The sequence below is a fragment of the Cupressus sempervirens genome, chromosome 2, assembly GCF_028749045.1.
Source record: "Cupressus sempervirens isolate cs-2001-9-10 chromosome 2, ASM2874904v1, whole genome shotgun sequence".
NCBI classification, from domain to species: domain Eukaryota; kingdom Viridiplantae; phylum Streptophyta; class Pinopsida; order Cupressales; family Cupressaceae; genus Cupressus; species Cupressus sempervirens.
This window is the reverse complement of record NC_143119.1, coordinates 74572481-74589594: the sequence shown is the minus strand read 5'-3', so window position 1 is coordinate 74589594 and position 17114 is coordinate 74572481. Positions and strand designations below refer to the sequence as shown.

At 36.1% G+C, this 17114-nt stretch overlaps 1 long non-coding RNA gene across 1 annotated transcript; it reads left to right on the top strand.

Moving 5' to 3' along the window:
- The first annotated feature begins 6026 nt into the window (after positions 1-6026).
- On the top strand, positions 6027-14628 carry LOC149571108 (uncharacterized). The gene is made up of 2 exons (XR_016358420.1): positions 6027-6327; positions 14312-14628. It is a non-coding gene; the product is annotated as an uncharacterized LOC149571108 (long non-coding RNA).
- Positions 14629-17114: the final 2486 nt, after the last annotated feature.

Below are 17114 nucleotides of genomic sequence, written 5' to 3'. Positions count from 1 at the left end.
TATTTGAAGAAATATTTTTTTTATAATACATTTTATGTAAGTTCTAGTATTACTATTGGAAATGTCATTATTACTTTCATTGGTAGTTATGGATAAGCTTCAATAGATATATGTGGATGCCTTTTGCACATTGCTACTCAAGCAAACCATTTAAAGGTGTAAGTAAGTAGATTTATCAAGAAAATAACAACATAAACTTAGCACAAAAACTAATCATCAAATGGGGTGGAAAGCCACTAAATGGATTTTAAAAAGGGAAATGGATGGTCAAGATGAAAGATTGAATGAACTATTAATTTTTTAAATGCATGGATTGAAGTCATTGTATTTGTTAGGATTGAAGAATACTAAGAGGGGGGCAGGCGATGGAAGGGGGGTAGGGGCAATGAATCAATATTATAGCTATGTGTGGGGTTGGAAATCAGAAATAGAACAACTGCAGATGAAATGAAGGGGGAGACCAAGATCCACCCCTTTTGATTATATTAGATTGATACAAGAGGAAGTATCTTTACAAACCTAATGGACAAAAGGATGAAAAACTCGGATTTATTTCCCTCTCACCCCCACCTTAAGAGGATTTAAGTAAAAGCAAAAATAAAGTAATATTGTAATGGAAATGGAAAAGAGAAGATGATGTACCTTGTAGAATACAAACCTTAAAATATGCTATCAAATGGTGTAAGGAGATGACATAACTTGATATCTAGGTTGAAACCTGTGAGGCAAGCAAAACCCAAAAATCTTTTGAAGATCTATTGAGGGCAAACTGGATGATCAGGGGTGCACTGCGACTTTGATTGATTGTTTGCAACATCGATTCTGATTTTGCAGTTTCATTGAAGGCCAAAAAGGGTATCCAAATCCATAACCTGTTCACCAATGTGAGATCTAAAACTTACAAAATAAAGAGGTTGTTTGTTTGTTGTTGTTGGGGGGGTTCCCTTGGTCAAACCCCAGTTCCTTGAATTGAAATAGAAATAGAATGCTAGAAAGTAGTAGTGATAGATCTAACATGAAGCAACGTAAATCTATGAATATGCTCATGACTTTAGAATAAAATAACGTACGTAGATACAATAGCTTTGACTCAACTTCAAAACCCTAGAAGGACATCAAAGTGAAATCAAAACCTTCATGAATGTGTGTGCTTGAAATCTGCCTTATAGATGAATGTAGATATAGGAAGGATGTATGTAGAAGATGTATAAAGGATCTTGAATGTATGAAAGGAGATCTTGAATTTTAAAAATACAATAGAGGGTCTAGCGTAAACTCCTTCAATGGATTGAATGCATAAATCCTTGATCTTCAATGGAGAAACAACTTGAACACCTTGAATGCTTGAAGAATTGCTTGAACACTTGAATCCTTGAAAGCTTGTATGCATAAACTTAAGGATAGAGTCCCTTGGATTGATTGTGAATGCCTTGACGATGTGAAAATGAGGAAATGGAAGGGTTTATATAGAGCTTGGAATTAACTAACCCCCAAAGGTTGATCTGCTTAGAAATTAACAACCCAAATGTACCCAGATATGGGATTTGAAGAGGAGACCCAAAATAGGTCCTAATTAGGGGTGCAATGCACACCTAATTGGTTAGGGGCACACAAGGCCCCCAACAACTAGGTCCCAAAACCTCATGGATCCTTTTAGGTTCCCAAATTAGGTCTCAGATCTCTAGAATTAGGTGTGGAGTCCAAGATATGATCGTTACAATGCAAGGAGCAGATTCCAAGTGGATAGATGAAGGAACAAGAGGACCTAGGGGAATAGATCCTACCTCGAGCTTAATACTATGAAAAATAGGAGCTTTTAAAGAGGGTCTATTAGGTTTTGCCCCAATTCTGCCTAGGAGAAAGGACATAAAAGGGAAGAAAGAATTAGAGGTGCAAGGAGATTGATGATCTTGCATTAACTAAGTTTTAAACCTTCATTAAATTGGAGTGCATCCAATTTAAGATGGCACACTATGTTATTAACTTGAAATTGATTGCACAAATACCATATAAGTATATGAAAAATTATAGTGAAGCACAACACATAGACAATCAAAGGACTCATAAGATCATAACTTATTTTTTATGAAACTCGGTTACAGGAAAAACCTGGTGGGGATACTACCCACAATAATCTCACTATTGTAATAATAGGTGTCATGTTAAAGGTATAAGTAGAAAATGATTGGGAATTCTCTTGCATTTAGAAACTCACCTTGATATTACTTCTCATATAAAAAATATATCTAACCCTCAATCAGGTTCACTTATCAAACTACACACAAAAAAATTGGACTTGTATACTGATTGGTAGCATCAATTATGCTTGAATAGTTCCAGCGAAGCTTTGACAATATCTCTAGATCAGTAAAATCTCTAAACATATATTTTGTGTTTGCATATAATAGTTTCCTTTCACAAAAATATCCATATTCTTCATAGCCAAAACTTGATTACATATATGATCTCCTAACTCAAAAATATAAGTCATGTCAACTCCCAAAATGAAACATACAAAATCCTCAACCAAAACAACAAAATAATGTTTGCTAGCTAAGAGTGAACAATTCTTATGTCGACACAACCAAGATATATATATATTTTTCCAAAACTCATTCAATCTATCACAACGATAAATCATTATTGAATTGTCATGTTCTTCACAAAACTATCAACTTGGTATTAGCGAATATCTCCTGCATGTAATCACTTCAAGCTCTGCGATGATTTGATTAAACATAATTATATGGCTATATTTTTTTCTATAATTTCTTCCTCTAAATATTTTGAGTATACTCAATCCAAACTAATCTTAATAACTATTTTGAATTATGCTTCTACTATACTAATAACTCAAGTATGAAATCCTCCAGTAAAGTATATGAACTACGAAATAGTCAAGAGTAATTAGGAAAAAGTTTTCATCAACGACAACATACCATGCATAAACGATCACTCTTTCTAATAATATTGTAATAAGTGTCTTAGAGGAAAGGAAAATCAAATATCAACATATGGAGTTTGATCTAAGACATAGAATTAAATGAGAAAAGAGAAAGCAACACGTGAGGTGAAATGTCAAACATGTGTAAGATAGATAATATCACATTCATGATCATTTGAGGTAGACATAAATGTAGTTTTATAGATGAGGTGGAATATTATAATAGCTTTGAGTTATTGTGTGCACTCATGTACAAGAAAGTAGGATGACTTGGCATGCTTATACATGTGAGAGTGCAAAGCAAGTTGAGGTGTCAAACTAGAATGTTTGTGTATGTTTGTGAGAAAGGAGTGGACTAAGCCTTTATGTTCACACATGTGGAAGAATGAGGAGGTTAAGGAAACATGTTACATGATGGATGACTTAAATTCAAATCCATGTAAATGGGTTTAATTATTTTAGGTATTTTAAATACATCTATTTAGAAAATGTTAAGATATCAATTTGGAACTTCTTCTTCTTTTATAAAAAATATTTTAGTCTGGAGATATTTTGTTTACTAAATTGATGTAGGAGAATCCTTGGGTCGTTGGAAATCTTGCATTACCCAAAAAAAAATATTTTTTTAGTTTGTTTATTAACCACTCATTTAGATAGTTTTCTTGTTGTTTTAGTTTGCAATTTAGACCCATTTGGCATGTTCTTTTATGCAATCCTTATGGCATGGATTAGGAATCTTGGAGAACCTATGTTTACCTTTGTATAGTTATCCAATATTTACAAATAAGGTTATCTAAAGATTGGTGTAGTCCTATAATGGCTTTCCTATTCAAATGATCAGGGTGGCAAGTTAAGTCTTGCGATGGAGATTTGTGGCATTTGTTCCAAATGATCGATTGTTGTTAGTCACTCAAACAATCACTTTTGTTTCTCTGTCACCACTCTTTGAATGCACGAAGTGCAAAATGTGACTTAATTAAACTTTTAATCTACATTCATAAACATGCATTAAATACTTCACTAGTTGATCATAACCATACACCACTCACCTTCACAAATTTTACTATGTTACAATACAACTACATAGAATTCAACAAAACTTCACAAAAACCTTCAATACATCATTATGCATATGAATATGCAAATATATATTAGCACGCATGATTTTGGGGGTCTAGAAATTGATGTACCATTATTTTGTCTCTAGGCCAAAGCAAGCTTAGTTAGTTGAAGAATTATCTACCGCTAGTAAAGATACATATTTTCTAATGGTTTAACATTACTCTTTTTCACATACACATGATTCATCTAGCTTTTGGTCTCTTCCACTTTTGTAATTTGCTTACCCTTTTGATCATTTGATTGGTTAATTAATTAGTTTTCTTCATTGTTTCTTGACGTACAAAATCTCGCAATGTTTCCAATCTTGTGACAATGAAAATATTCCATTCCAATTGCTCTCGAAGGTCCAAATTTACCTCTGTTAGTCCTTAATCTATAGTTAATAGTCATATGACCACAATTGTGGTAATGTGAGCATGTAACATTCGATCAGTTCTTATTTTTCTAAAGAATTTTTTGATTCACAAATGATCTTTGATTGTTCACTCTTGTCCTTCACTCATTATCTCTATGAACGTACTAATTGAAATTGTAACAATATCCATCAAAAGCATTAGATGTATTTTTGTAAACACTTGTAGTATGTCCCATCTCATGACAAGTATAACATGTGGGATTATCAGGGCTAATTTTTCATATATTAGTAGTGTATCCTACTTTATAAAAATTGAAACACATAGGTGTGTAATATTTCTTACAAGGAGTCCTTTTAGGTACCTTTGGTGCAAACTTATAATCTTGTTCAGTCTTTTTGGTTCTAGAAAACTTACCAACTTCATAACTAATATATCCTAAGCCATAGGTCTCTCCATATATCCTTTGATTTCTAATCTAATTATCAATATTTATAGAACTCTTATTGAATTTATTATTTGTAGCCTTCAATAACCTTTCAATTTTAATTTTCCTTATTGAGACTTTTTTTCAAAAATAAATTAGAATATCAATCTCCATCTAGAGTTCTTGCTTCTATTCATTGGTTTCAAGTAGATGTTCATTCATTCAATGAACCAACCTCTTGTTTAGACTTGGAAAGATCATCCACATTAGCTTTTAGGGCTTCTTCGATGATATTTATGGATTTTTGCACAACCTTCCTTGCTTCCATATCTTGACCCATTTTATGGACAAAGCTTCCAAATATTTCTTGAAATTCTTCTTCAATTGATTTGGTTGCTCATTCTCTAATGATGTGGCTTCCAAGGCTTCTGATCCCTCAAATTCAATATTACCATACTATGTCATTTGTTCAACAAGTTATTTCCACTTGGCTCTCGAGATCTTGAGTTGTTTGTTTAATTTCTTATATAATTCCTCAACTTCTGCTATATGTTACTTCTCAAGATGTCTTACATATTCCATTGATCTCTCCATATCTTCCTTAAGGATCTTCCCAGATATATTAGGCTTATTTAAGGGAACTTGGCTTTGATACCAAGTGTTAGTGTTATAAGGCACTAAGAGAGGGGGTGAACTAGTATAACCAGATTTACAAGTATTTTCAATCATCTTAACTATAATATATAAGAAAAGTAAATGAACCATCCATAACATACAACACAAGAACACTAATATGTTTCTCATGAAAACCCTTGGTTAGAGGGAAAAACAATGGTGGGAATTAGCACCCACAAGTCTCACTACTATAGTAATAAGATTTATCGTGTTAGGAGCATTTCATCACCTTGTTAAGGGCATTACCTAATTAAGAGTATTATATAGCCAACTTTCCAACTTCCGAACAAAATGGAAAAATTAGTATTACATGGATTAACAAATTAAACTAATGCCTTTATTTCTTTAATTAACAAAATAATTAGTTAAGATCACCCGATCAAATGAGGAAAAAGAAGGTAATTAGGTCAGTTATGAATAAAAATAATAATAAACACATATCATTATGATTTAGGGGAGTCACATACTTAATAACAATCGGTGTGAACCCAAAAAAAGAGGGGTGGGTACTCAATAATTGAAAAAGGATGAATACCAAATTCACAGCTCAACTTTTCTCATGGTGCAACAGTTCTTATCAAATATCTCCATAGCTTGAAGATCGTGGAAGAGATACGTATTGAAAATGGCATCCTGAAAATGAAATGAATTCCATGGGTACAAATTTCAGCTTAGAGGCGAGAGACAAGTTCGCGGGGGCATGGTTTTTCCATTAAACTGCTAAGGGGGATGGGGTATTGGCAGCTGAGAGTGAAGAAAAACCTGGGAAAGGCAGAACCAAAGAGACTTGACCACAAAAATTCCAGGTTCCTCTTTCTGTCACGTCATTTCACTGTGTAATGGAAATCTGAATTATAACATTATTGTAATTCTGTATAAGGCATTTTTCCACATTATTTGAGAACATTGTTTTAATTAGAGCATATTACTTTGGTAATAATTGAATTTATCTGTAAAGAAACCTTTCTCCACTCTTGGGAGTCATTTCCTCCTCCTTGATTGTACAAATTGACGCTATGAACAGAGTCGACAGGGGTCTCCCTTCGAACCACCACCACTCCTCACGCATGAGTATTGGAATCCCTCGTGCCATGAAATACTTCTCTTTTCTTTTGTATCAGTGGTTGTACAGTATATAACTGTAATGTTCCGCACTCAACTCAATGGGCACCCTGAAATCCATAACGATTTTTATCATATTTGGCTAGTGAAGTCCCACTATGCTATGTATGTGATACGATACAGGTTTGAAACCAAGTATTGAAACTCTAAATTTAAACCAAACATTGCTACACTACACAGCAAATTGGAACAATTCATGCGAAAACACTAGACAGACTTGACACGCGGAACTGTAAATAGATAATGAAATGCTGAAATTTTAAACTAAATATACAATTACATGTGAACATGGACTATGACTTTGCATCGATTCAAAAGAACCTTTTGAATAAGCTTTGCATCTGAAAGAAAAATCATATGCAAATCATAAAATCTTATTTTGGAAGTTGGGATGTTTTTTATGAATAGTTCTTTTCTATTAATAAATAATATATTAATAATACAATTTACAAAAAAAAGGTTGGGAGATACAAGATCACCCCACGATAGTTCACACGGCTAAGGTTGGAAACATCAACTATTCATCAAAAAAACATATAAAGCAACTCTCAAGCGTCTAAAGCAGTGCCTGTTGAGGGAGGTGGTTCATCAAGATCATGAAATCCCCAATCCTCTTTGGGATTGGGAGGTGGGTTGGGAATAGTCTAGCTATCAGCAACAGCATCAATAGTGTTAATGACCTGGTTAGCATCCTTCATATCTAGCCGTGGAGGTGAAATAGACAGCTCCAAGTGAAAAAGCCATTTCCCAGAAACTACTCGTTGAGCACTAGGAGGAGGAGCTAGGGACTAGCTAGAGCCACCACGGAGCGGGGAAACCGAGCGACACCTCCATCCATCATCACCACTGTTGGGAGAGCAGTGGCGGGAAGCTTGTGAATGCGGAATGTGCGAGTGGCGGCCTGAAGAGTTGCGCCTCTAGCAGCAGCCTCTAGGTGTCGAGATATCAACCAAGGCATCTGGAGGTATCCTGGCAATAGTACAAGGGGCATTGCCCTAGTGATTAAGAAGCTCTTGAAGGTGGGCCACCTTGTTTGCTTGCACTTGAATCTGCATCATTGCATTATTACAAATGCACACCTTAGTGTACATAACAATATTAATATCAAAAAAATTGTGAGTGAAAAGAACAATATTTCTATCTTTCCACTGAGTGAACAAAATCTCCATCTAGAAGGTATGCCAAATCTGGATAAATTTTTGAGGGATCCTGGGGGAATCACCCAAAATAACCATGTGCCAAGAAAAGGGTTCAAGCCAAAACAACTTTAAAAAATCAAGAATCCAGCACCAATAATTTTGAGCATGTCTACAAAACTAGAAAATATGCAGGAAGGACTCTAGTTGGCCACAAAATGGACATCTAGGATTTAGAACCCCAATATGCTTGAGCCAAGGCCCAAGGGGAAGACCTTGAAAAGCCAGGCACTAAGCAAAATGGGCAATCTTGGTTCTGTAATAACACTCTAAAAAGTGTCAAAGCGCTTTCTCCATTGAGAAAGAAAAGATTGCAAATGCCATCTTTGATTGAGTCTATCCACCATCGGCAGATGGGGAGAAAGCCATCTATAACCCAGACTTACTTTGTAACTGGTGAAAGGAGTGGCAGGATACCACTTCGAATTAGTCCACCAAGGTCTAACAAATTGAATACCCACTTTATGAATTAAGTGTCTTGGAACTACTAAAAGCAATAAGTCAAAAGTCTGTCGATCTGGATGGGCAAGATAGTATTGCATATCTTCCCAAGATCTGAAACTCATGGAAACCCTAGAGAAAAGATCTTTAAGAGTCTTGATGCCTCATTTGAAAAAATGCAGAGCACTAGCACCTTGAGTCTTGGCAAGGGGAATACTCTAGATGGCAAACAGGGGAGACCACCAAATGTTCTGCTGGTTCAAAGAGAGCTCATCACGAAACTCATCACCAGACCAACGAAGCCAAGGCTTAACAGCTTCCCAAACTTTCCATATGCTCTTGATAATAAAAGAGCCCTATATGAGCATAGGTTCTCGCATAATGAGAAGGGTGTGAAAGCCAATCCCCTTCCATGCAGGCCTGTTAATGAGAAATCCGAAAGAAATGCAATGCTAAACCAAAATCTTCCAGTCTTCATCCCTAGTGATGGTGTGAATAATCCATTTGACACATAGAGCAAGGCCTTGTTTTTATGTGGAGAGAAGGCCACGGCCTCCAGACTCTTTTGGGAGACAACAAAAATCCTAAGCAACTCTGTGAAAGCCATGATGATTGAAACTAGAGGCCTAGAGAAAATCACAGAACAATTGCTCTAATTTCTGGTAGGAGGCTTTGGAAGGAGCCCGGCAAGAAGAATAATAGACATGCATTGCTGCAAAAACTTTCGAGCAAATCTAGAATTTGCCTGCAAGAGAAAGCAGTTTCGTAAGCCAATAATCCATCTTAGCAATCTTGGCAAGCACTGCATTCTACAGATCCACTGGCAATGCTTGAAAAGCAAAAGGAATGCCTAGAAAGCAGAAGATCTCCCCATGACCGACCCATTTCCATTCAAACTATTTAAGCCAAGGTGGCACTGGCAAAAAAGATTGGCGATAACAGAGCGTTTTATGCCATTGAATAGCAGAGCCGAAGGCTTGACAAAAAGTATTGAGGCAATTTAAGGCACTATTGATGTTTTCTTCATCCTCCAAAAGAGTGAGAAAGGAATAATCAACAAAATGATCATTTACCAGCTAGGAAGTGGATTCTGGCAAAGAAATGCCACGAACCAAACCTGAAGACATGGAGTGGGCTAGCAAATAGCCAAACCTTTTAGCAACAAGAACATAAAGCACCGAAGCCAAAGGACAACCTTGCCTGATGGAATGAAAAAGCCCAAAGGCATCAGATTGAGAGTTATTGATGGTAATACAAGCATTAGCATCTCCAAAGAGCATCTCCACGGACTGTAAAAAGTTGGGACCAAAACTAAGAGCCCAGAGCATAGCCAAAATGAAAGGCCATTCAATTCAGTCATAGGCTTTTGCAAAATCTATTTTCAAAAAAATAATCGGCTACTTGGACTTGCAAGCCCACTCCATTCCTTCCCAAACATCAATAATATTGTCAAGAATATATCTAGACTTGATAAAGCCAGTTTGCTCAAGTTGTATAATTAAAAGTAGGAGATGGCAAATTTTGAGAGAAATTGCCTTAGCAATAATCTTATATGGCACATTTAGAAGGGTAATGGGCTGCCAATTGCAAATATCCTCAGAATCTCTAGCTTTAGGTATCAATTTAATGTTTTCTTTGTTGATAATAACTCTAAGACTTTTATAATGATAGGCTTCAAGATAAACTTTGTGTAGATCAAGACCAACATGCTCCCAGAGGTGTTTGTAAAATTCTCAAGGAAACCCATCACACCCAGGGGACTTATCATCTATCATGGAGAAAATCGCTTCTTTAAGGTCTCGGAGGGTAAGAAGTTTCTCACAAAAAGCACATTGCTTGACTGCTACGTGGTTTGGAGTAACAAAAATACACTTTCTGAGAGCTTCCTCCTAAGCAACCAAATTTCCCTACGAAGCAAAAACATTCTCATAGTGATGAACAAATGCTTGCAAGATGTTAGGGAGGCTAGAGAGAACAGAAGTGCCTTGTTTGATTTTTTTAATCCTAAAATTGGTATGACAGGCTCAAAGAGCCTAGAAGAACTTCTTTGAAGCTTTATCGCCAACCTCCAACCAATGGAGGTGAGCTTTGATTTGGGCTCCTTGAGCGACATAATTATCTGCAACTTGTTTGTCATGGCAAAGTTTGGCAAGTTGAATTTGCAAATCAACATCAAAAGGATTAAGGGTGAGAGCCTCAGAAGCTTTTTTGAGTACAGAAGTAGTGGATTCATAAGGCCGCCTTTTGAAAATTGCCAACTGCCTTTTATAGATGTGCAGAAAATGAGCAGTTCTAGTAATGGCATCATTCCACCATTGAATCCACCCTGTCTGGGAATGCAGACGTGGCTCCAAATTCTAGACACATAGGATATGAGCAATAGTGGAAGCGTGCATCAACACAGACATGTTGAGAAAGAATTGCGACTTAACAACTTTCTAGACAACTATTTGCCATGAAATGACAAAATAAATGGGATAGTGGTCAAATAATGTCACATCTGACAAGGGAATGATAGGTAAATCTCGATCCTCAAAAAAGGAGAAAAACGATTGTGCAGTAATCATGGCACGATCAAGATGCTTTAAAATGTGGTCAGAGCTTGCTCAAAAGTTGGGCCAAGTGTGCCAAACCCCACTATATTGGCAATGGCTAGTATTGAGATAAAAAAAGGCCCAATTTATCACGCATGTAGTATCAGGCTTCCCTTTCCCCAACTATCTAGTGAAAAGGCAAAATGCCATCTTTGTTAGAGGCCAACTCAGTCATATTGAAGTCACCATGCATGACCCAAGTAACTAGAGGCAAGTTGTCAGCCAACCAGCCCCACAATTGAGATCTTTCCACAACATCATTAGGAGCATACATATCAATGACTCCAAAAGAATGATTGTTAATGGAAAGCAAAAGCCAAATTATTCTGTACATGGGGTCAAAACCATGCGAAATAATAGTAGAATGAAGACAAGGTGACAAGAGAGTAACTACACCACCTTTGCCAGCATTGTGTTGAGAGGAAAACATAATGCCATCCAGCCAAATGACGCGACATGCAGAAGAAAGCATGAAACCAGAGATCTTAACTTCTTGCATACAGAGAAAATCTAAATTTCCAATTCTATGACGGGTGTCCCTAACATAGTACTTTCTGGAGAGGTCTATGAGACCTCGCACATTCCATGATAAAAAAAATCATGAAAATTCTTCCATATCTTCCTCGTCCTCAAGAGAGGAGTAACTATCCTGCAAGAAAGAAGAACCTGGGTTAAAGCCAAAAGGAAAATCTTTTGGATTGATGGCTCGTCGTTTCTCCTTTGGTTTCTTAGCATGTCTGGGAGGACTGCAAGAACATCGCACATTCTGAGTCCCTATGGAAGATTCAACAAGAGGGGTATGAATCACAATCGAGGCATTAGCCCTAGTGGCTGCCTTACTCCCCTGTGAAACACCAGGGTTTGATTTCGAAAAAACTGCTTGCGCCCCTAAAATGGTTGGGGTTTGTGCTCTTGTTGAAATAAGAGGAACTAAAATGACTACCGCATATGACTATTTAGGAGCCAAGGGAGCCTTGCCCTTGCACCCAATAGTAGTCCATTCTTCCTTTTTCCCTTTTGCTGGCTTGACAAGAACCTCTTTAGGCAGGGGTTTAACCCTAAGCACGGCCAAAGGGCAATCCCTAATCTTGTGTTCTGCAGACTGGCATCTATAGCAAGTGTTAGGTAGGTTCAAATGAAGCACCCTCTGAGAGAAGGTTTGAGCCCCAATCTGTATTTCCAAAGAATCCTTAAGATCCTTGGAAAGATCAACCTCAATACAGACGTGTTTCTGAGAGCGAGCATTAAAAATTTGCTCATGTTCCTTTGTGATAACTTTGCCAAGAGTATTGGCAGTGGATTCAATAAAAGGCCAACATGGCAAGGGTAAACTTGGGAACTCGACCCACACAGGAACCTTAAGATTTTTTGTCGTCAGAGATAGTGAAGTCTCTTGACCACCTTTGAAAAACAAGTAGGGAGGAACACGCAGACCAAGGACCATTGCTAAAAATCATGTTTGCCTATGACGGGTTGGTGAAGTGAAATAAGAAAAAACCTTTGGTGATGTTTAGTATAGCGTCAAGGCAGACTCCATGAGGAGTTTAGCTCTTGTTAACCTATTCTCATAGCATAGCTTCAAGAGGAGTCCTACCCACAAAATACCCTATTAAAGTATGCTTTTCTAACCAATCACAGGCAACATCAAAATCTTGCAAAGGAAGGATAATATTAGGATTACCTTGTGAAAAACCTTTGAGATAAATTTGTGAGGATGTTTGTTCAATGGAGGCGCCATGGCTTTTTGAAGTAGCATTGTGAACACCAGTATCAACAACTGGGTCATCACTGGCCGGGGCCATAATAAGCTAGCCTAAAAACTCCTGCAGTAAAGCAGTTTGAAGTAGAAACAACTGAAGGAAAGCTCAGACACAGAGTCATATAGAAGAAAACTCAAAGATCACATGAAACCCTTGAAGTTGGAGATATTGACTACTATTACTGTACAAAAACTAGAACCTTGAGCGACTAAGTTCAGAGAATATACCTCATTGTTCTTATTAGTTCCTATTATAGGCAGGAATACTAATGCATCCATGTACTATTAGTCTTATTAACTTGACCAATGAGATCAAAGTATTTTTTCATTTCTTAAACTTATTTTAATGTTTATTTTCAATAGTCATTTTCCAAATTTTTAAAATAGTGTTTATTTCACATTTCATTGGCTGCGCTCAATTTAGGCAAGGAGATAATTAGTTTTTCCAAATCGAAATTGGGTGAAAATTGTTTCAATAAATTGGCACCGACATACCAGTGCATATCTATCCCACTTAGATTTCTGCATTTGTGTTTAGTTGTTCAGAAATAATTAAACACTCATAAATGCTCACCTTTATCTCCATCTTTCACCTACCCAATGAGCATTTATCTCTAGCTTTTATGTACTCTGTATTTGTGTTTAGTTAATTCTTTGCATTTGTATTCAGTTATTTCTCTACACTCGGACAACACAAGGAAAGGGATTGGCTAGCACTCACATTCTTGATTTCTTGCCTATTAGTTTCACTTTCTTCAACCCTTAATTTGTTGCCTTTTTTTTTGTTTGATTTTCATGTGCTTTGAGTGTGCAGGCGACTTTTTTGAGCAATTATCTTGGGTATGCCTTCAAATGCATAAAGCCCTTTCTTGGTTGTTCCCATTTTGATTTTTGCAAGTAGAATGCACAAACAGTTTCATGCAAATAGATTTTGGTTTGTTTCATTTTTATGTTGTGCTAGTGTTTCATATTTTTTTCTTGCCATAGTTTTGATAATTACAAGAATTGTTGCAAGGTTTTGAGAAACCCATGAACAAGTGCAACCAAAATTATCAGAAACTACAGGCACGACACTGTATTGCCCACTAAAAATATCCGTTCTACTTGCTTGTCGAGGCAATTATACCTGAGATAATCTATGCCTGATATGCAGGCATTCCATCGGAGCAAAAACCTTGCACCCAGTATGAAATACGATAAATAAGTCAAGTTGAATCTATCTTTTGGTAGTTGAAAATTTTCATTTTCAGCAGCTAGAGATCTTTGTTGCACTTGCGACACCAATTTTTTTTTTCAAAATCCCCTTTGCATGAACTTCTCGAATATAATGATTATGAGAATTGTTCTTTTACAAATTAGATTATATCCTGCAAAGATATTAGCAATTTATCCTGGGCCTCTGGAATTTTGTTTCAACTCAACATCACAAATCACATTTGGCCATAACGTGCAAAACAAATTGAATGAGCACAAAGAAATATTTTGAAAGACCCTTTAAAATATCGACCAAGTCTTCATTTCCCTTGCCACTTGTTAAAAAAATCCCAAAATCTTAAATCATGTGCATTTGTTAATAATCTACAAATTGCATCCACAAATTTATGGGATCAATGAAAAAATATATGATTATTTGATCGATACTTCAAAGACGTGATCTAACAAGCAACTGTGCTTGCAGGTAATGCATAAAATTTGCTCGTTGGAAACCTTAAAAAATTAGGCAAATACAAATGCCAAGTTACAAAGCCATTTTTCTCGAGCTCCACCTTCATTCTCTCCGCTTGTGCATAAATGGGAGTGACAAAAGTATATGAGCATCCATCAAATCATAAAATGAAGGATTTCAATTGTCTTGATTGATATATTTCCAAATTGTGGAACCATCTAGACATGCATGCATGTTGATTTTTATGAAATGTCTCACACCAATTATTGCCATTCTTCTGACAGATTTTGAAGTCATCTTATTAAATCTAATCTATTATTAACTTGCAATTATTGTATTCATGATATTCAAAAAATATGCAAAATATTGAATACTCTGAAATACAATCAACCATATTTAAGAGCTATCAAGTTTTGAATTTCAATTTTAGAACAGAACTAGATGAATTAATCCAGATATGAGGCTTATCCTATATAAAAAAATAACAATACATTTTGGTGAATGTATATGTTGTAGATTTTATATAATAAGTTGATTGATTCCATAGAAAAAAATGTGTTGGATCTTTTGTCATATATTACAAATCACTAGTGATATCCATGCTCCAAGACTTCATAGAAAAGGTACTTTCCTTTCATGTTCAAATAAATTAAATACTTAATCATCTATTGTCAAATGTTTTTAGATATGCACTAACAATGTTAACAATTTTGGAGGTAGCAGATATAAAGAAAAGAACAACACAATTACACATTACATGCCAAAAAAGCCTTCTATGTGTATGCATTCAATTAGTACTCAAGAGATAGGACATGTTAATAATTTTTTCTATTAAACATATTGTTTTCGCTAGTGAAAAGGACTCAACATTATGTACTTACAATCTTTTCGCACTTATAATCATTTCATGTACAATGTTTCCCTATGCAACAAATGAAATACACTATGGTTTTACAAATCATCATTGCCTCAAGTTCTAATAGAAATGATTACTGTAAATTTTATGGCTACAAGACATACATGCATAAATTTTACTTATGTTGAATCTGTACATGTAATAGATATTGTTACTTGTCTCATGCATTGTTAAAAGCTCTTTTTTTAGATCTGCACTTTTCTATTGTATCCAATGCCTCTTGTTTATTGAATTAGTTAACTTCACTAGATAATTTGTTGATTTATTTCATCCAAAAATTTGATCACCGTCCTGCAATCTACCCAACTATTATTTCACACCACCCTCTTTTCCTAGCAATACATACATTCTACAAATGGTAGGAACTGTGACGCAATGTGTCTCTTGTTATTAAATGTATATCATATGTGGCATTGTATGCTTTACAACTGATGTGGATGAATCCTTTACGTGTTTTAAAACTTTAGGTATGCGTAACTTAGTTGATGTGAATTGAAACAAGGGTACATTTCCTATTTTAAAGTTTTGTATTATGACTTCTTTGGGTTGTGTCAATGGTTTTCACTCAATGTGACTCTCATTGAATTGAATTGTGTTAATTTTCCTTAAATTGGCATCAATTTCTTCAAATCTAATGTGTATCTAGAAAAATGGCTTGGAGATCATAAAACCTTATTTTGAACTAGCATGTGTAGGAATCCATGCCAAAACACAATCTGAGAAAAAAAAATGTAGATACTTAAGAGTTATTTGGGATCCAAATTCTACAACACTAATGCTCTCTATTTAGATTGTTGGTATTCCTTCATAATTGTAAACCTCTATTAAATTAAACAATATGTTAAGTTGTGATATGAATATCAGGATTTAACTGTGTGATTTTGAGTCAAACTCGATGACCCATGTTTCATGAGTAGTGATTCAACATGAATCCATCTCTCATGAGAATAAATGGAACACTTAGCACTCATTGGATCTAGGTGATGCTCACAGGGGTGAAGCACCGGGACTTCCCGGGAGGTCACCCATCCCAGTACTACTCCAGCCTGAGCGCGCTTAACTACAGAGTTTCCTCCATAGTTAAACCCAAAGCTTGCAAAAGGGGTTGCAAGCTTTGGGTTTAACTATGGAGGAAACTCTGTAGTTAAGCGCGCTCAGGCTGGAGTAGTACTGGGATGGGTGACCTCCCGGGAAGTCCCGGTGCTTCACCCCTGTGAGCATCACCTAGATCCAATGAGTGCTAAGTGTTCCATTTATTCTCATGAGAGATGGATTCATGTTGAATCACTACTCATGAAACATGGGTCATCGAGTTTGACTCAAAATCACACAGTTAAATCCTGATATTCATATCACAATTTGACTAGCTGTGGAAATTATCTCCTACTTATCAATTGATGAGCTTAAGGGGCTTTCTAATGAATGGTTCATAAGGCACAACACTTGGTGAAGGTTTTGCAAATGGGGTTGCAAGCTTTGGGTTTAACTATGGAGGAAACTCTGTAGTTAAGCGCGCTCAGGCTGGAGTAGTACTGGGATGGGTGACCTCCCGGGAAGTCCCGGTGCTTCACCCCTGTGAGCATCACCTAGATCCAATGAGTGCTAAGTGTTCCATTTATTCTCATGAGAGATGGATTCATGTTGAATCACTACTCATGAAACATGGGTCATCGAGTTTGACTCAAAATCACACAGTTAAATCCTGATATTCATATCACAATTTGACTAGCTGTGGAAATTATCTCCTACTTATCAATATGTTAAGTTGCTGTGAAATTGATCAACTATGTAATCTGTATAGGTGTTTGTTTCAGAACTATGTTTCACATAACTATTGCTTGATTGAATCAATTTTACTATGGATAACTTGAAACTAAAAGTGAGATTTGAGCATAGATC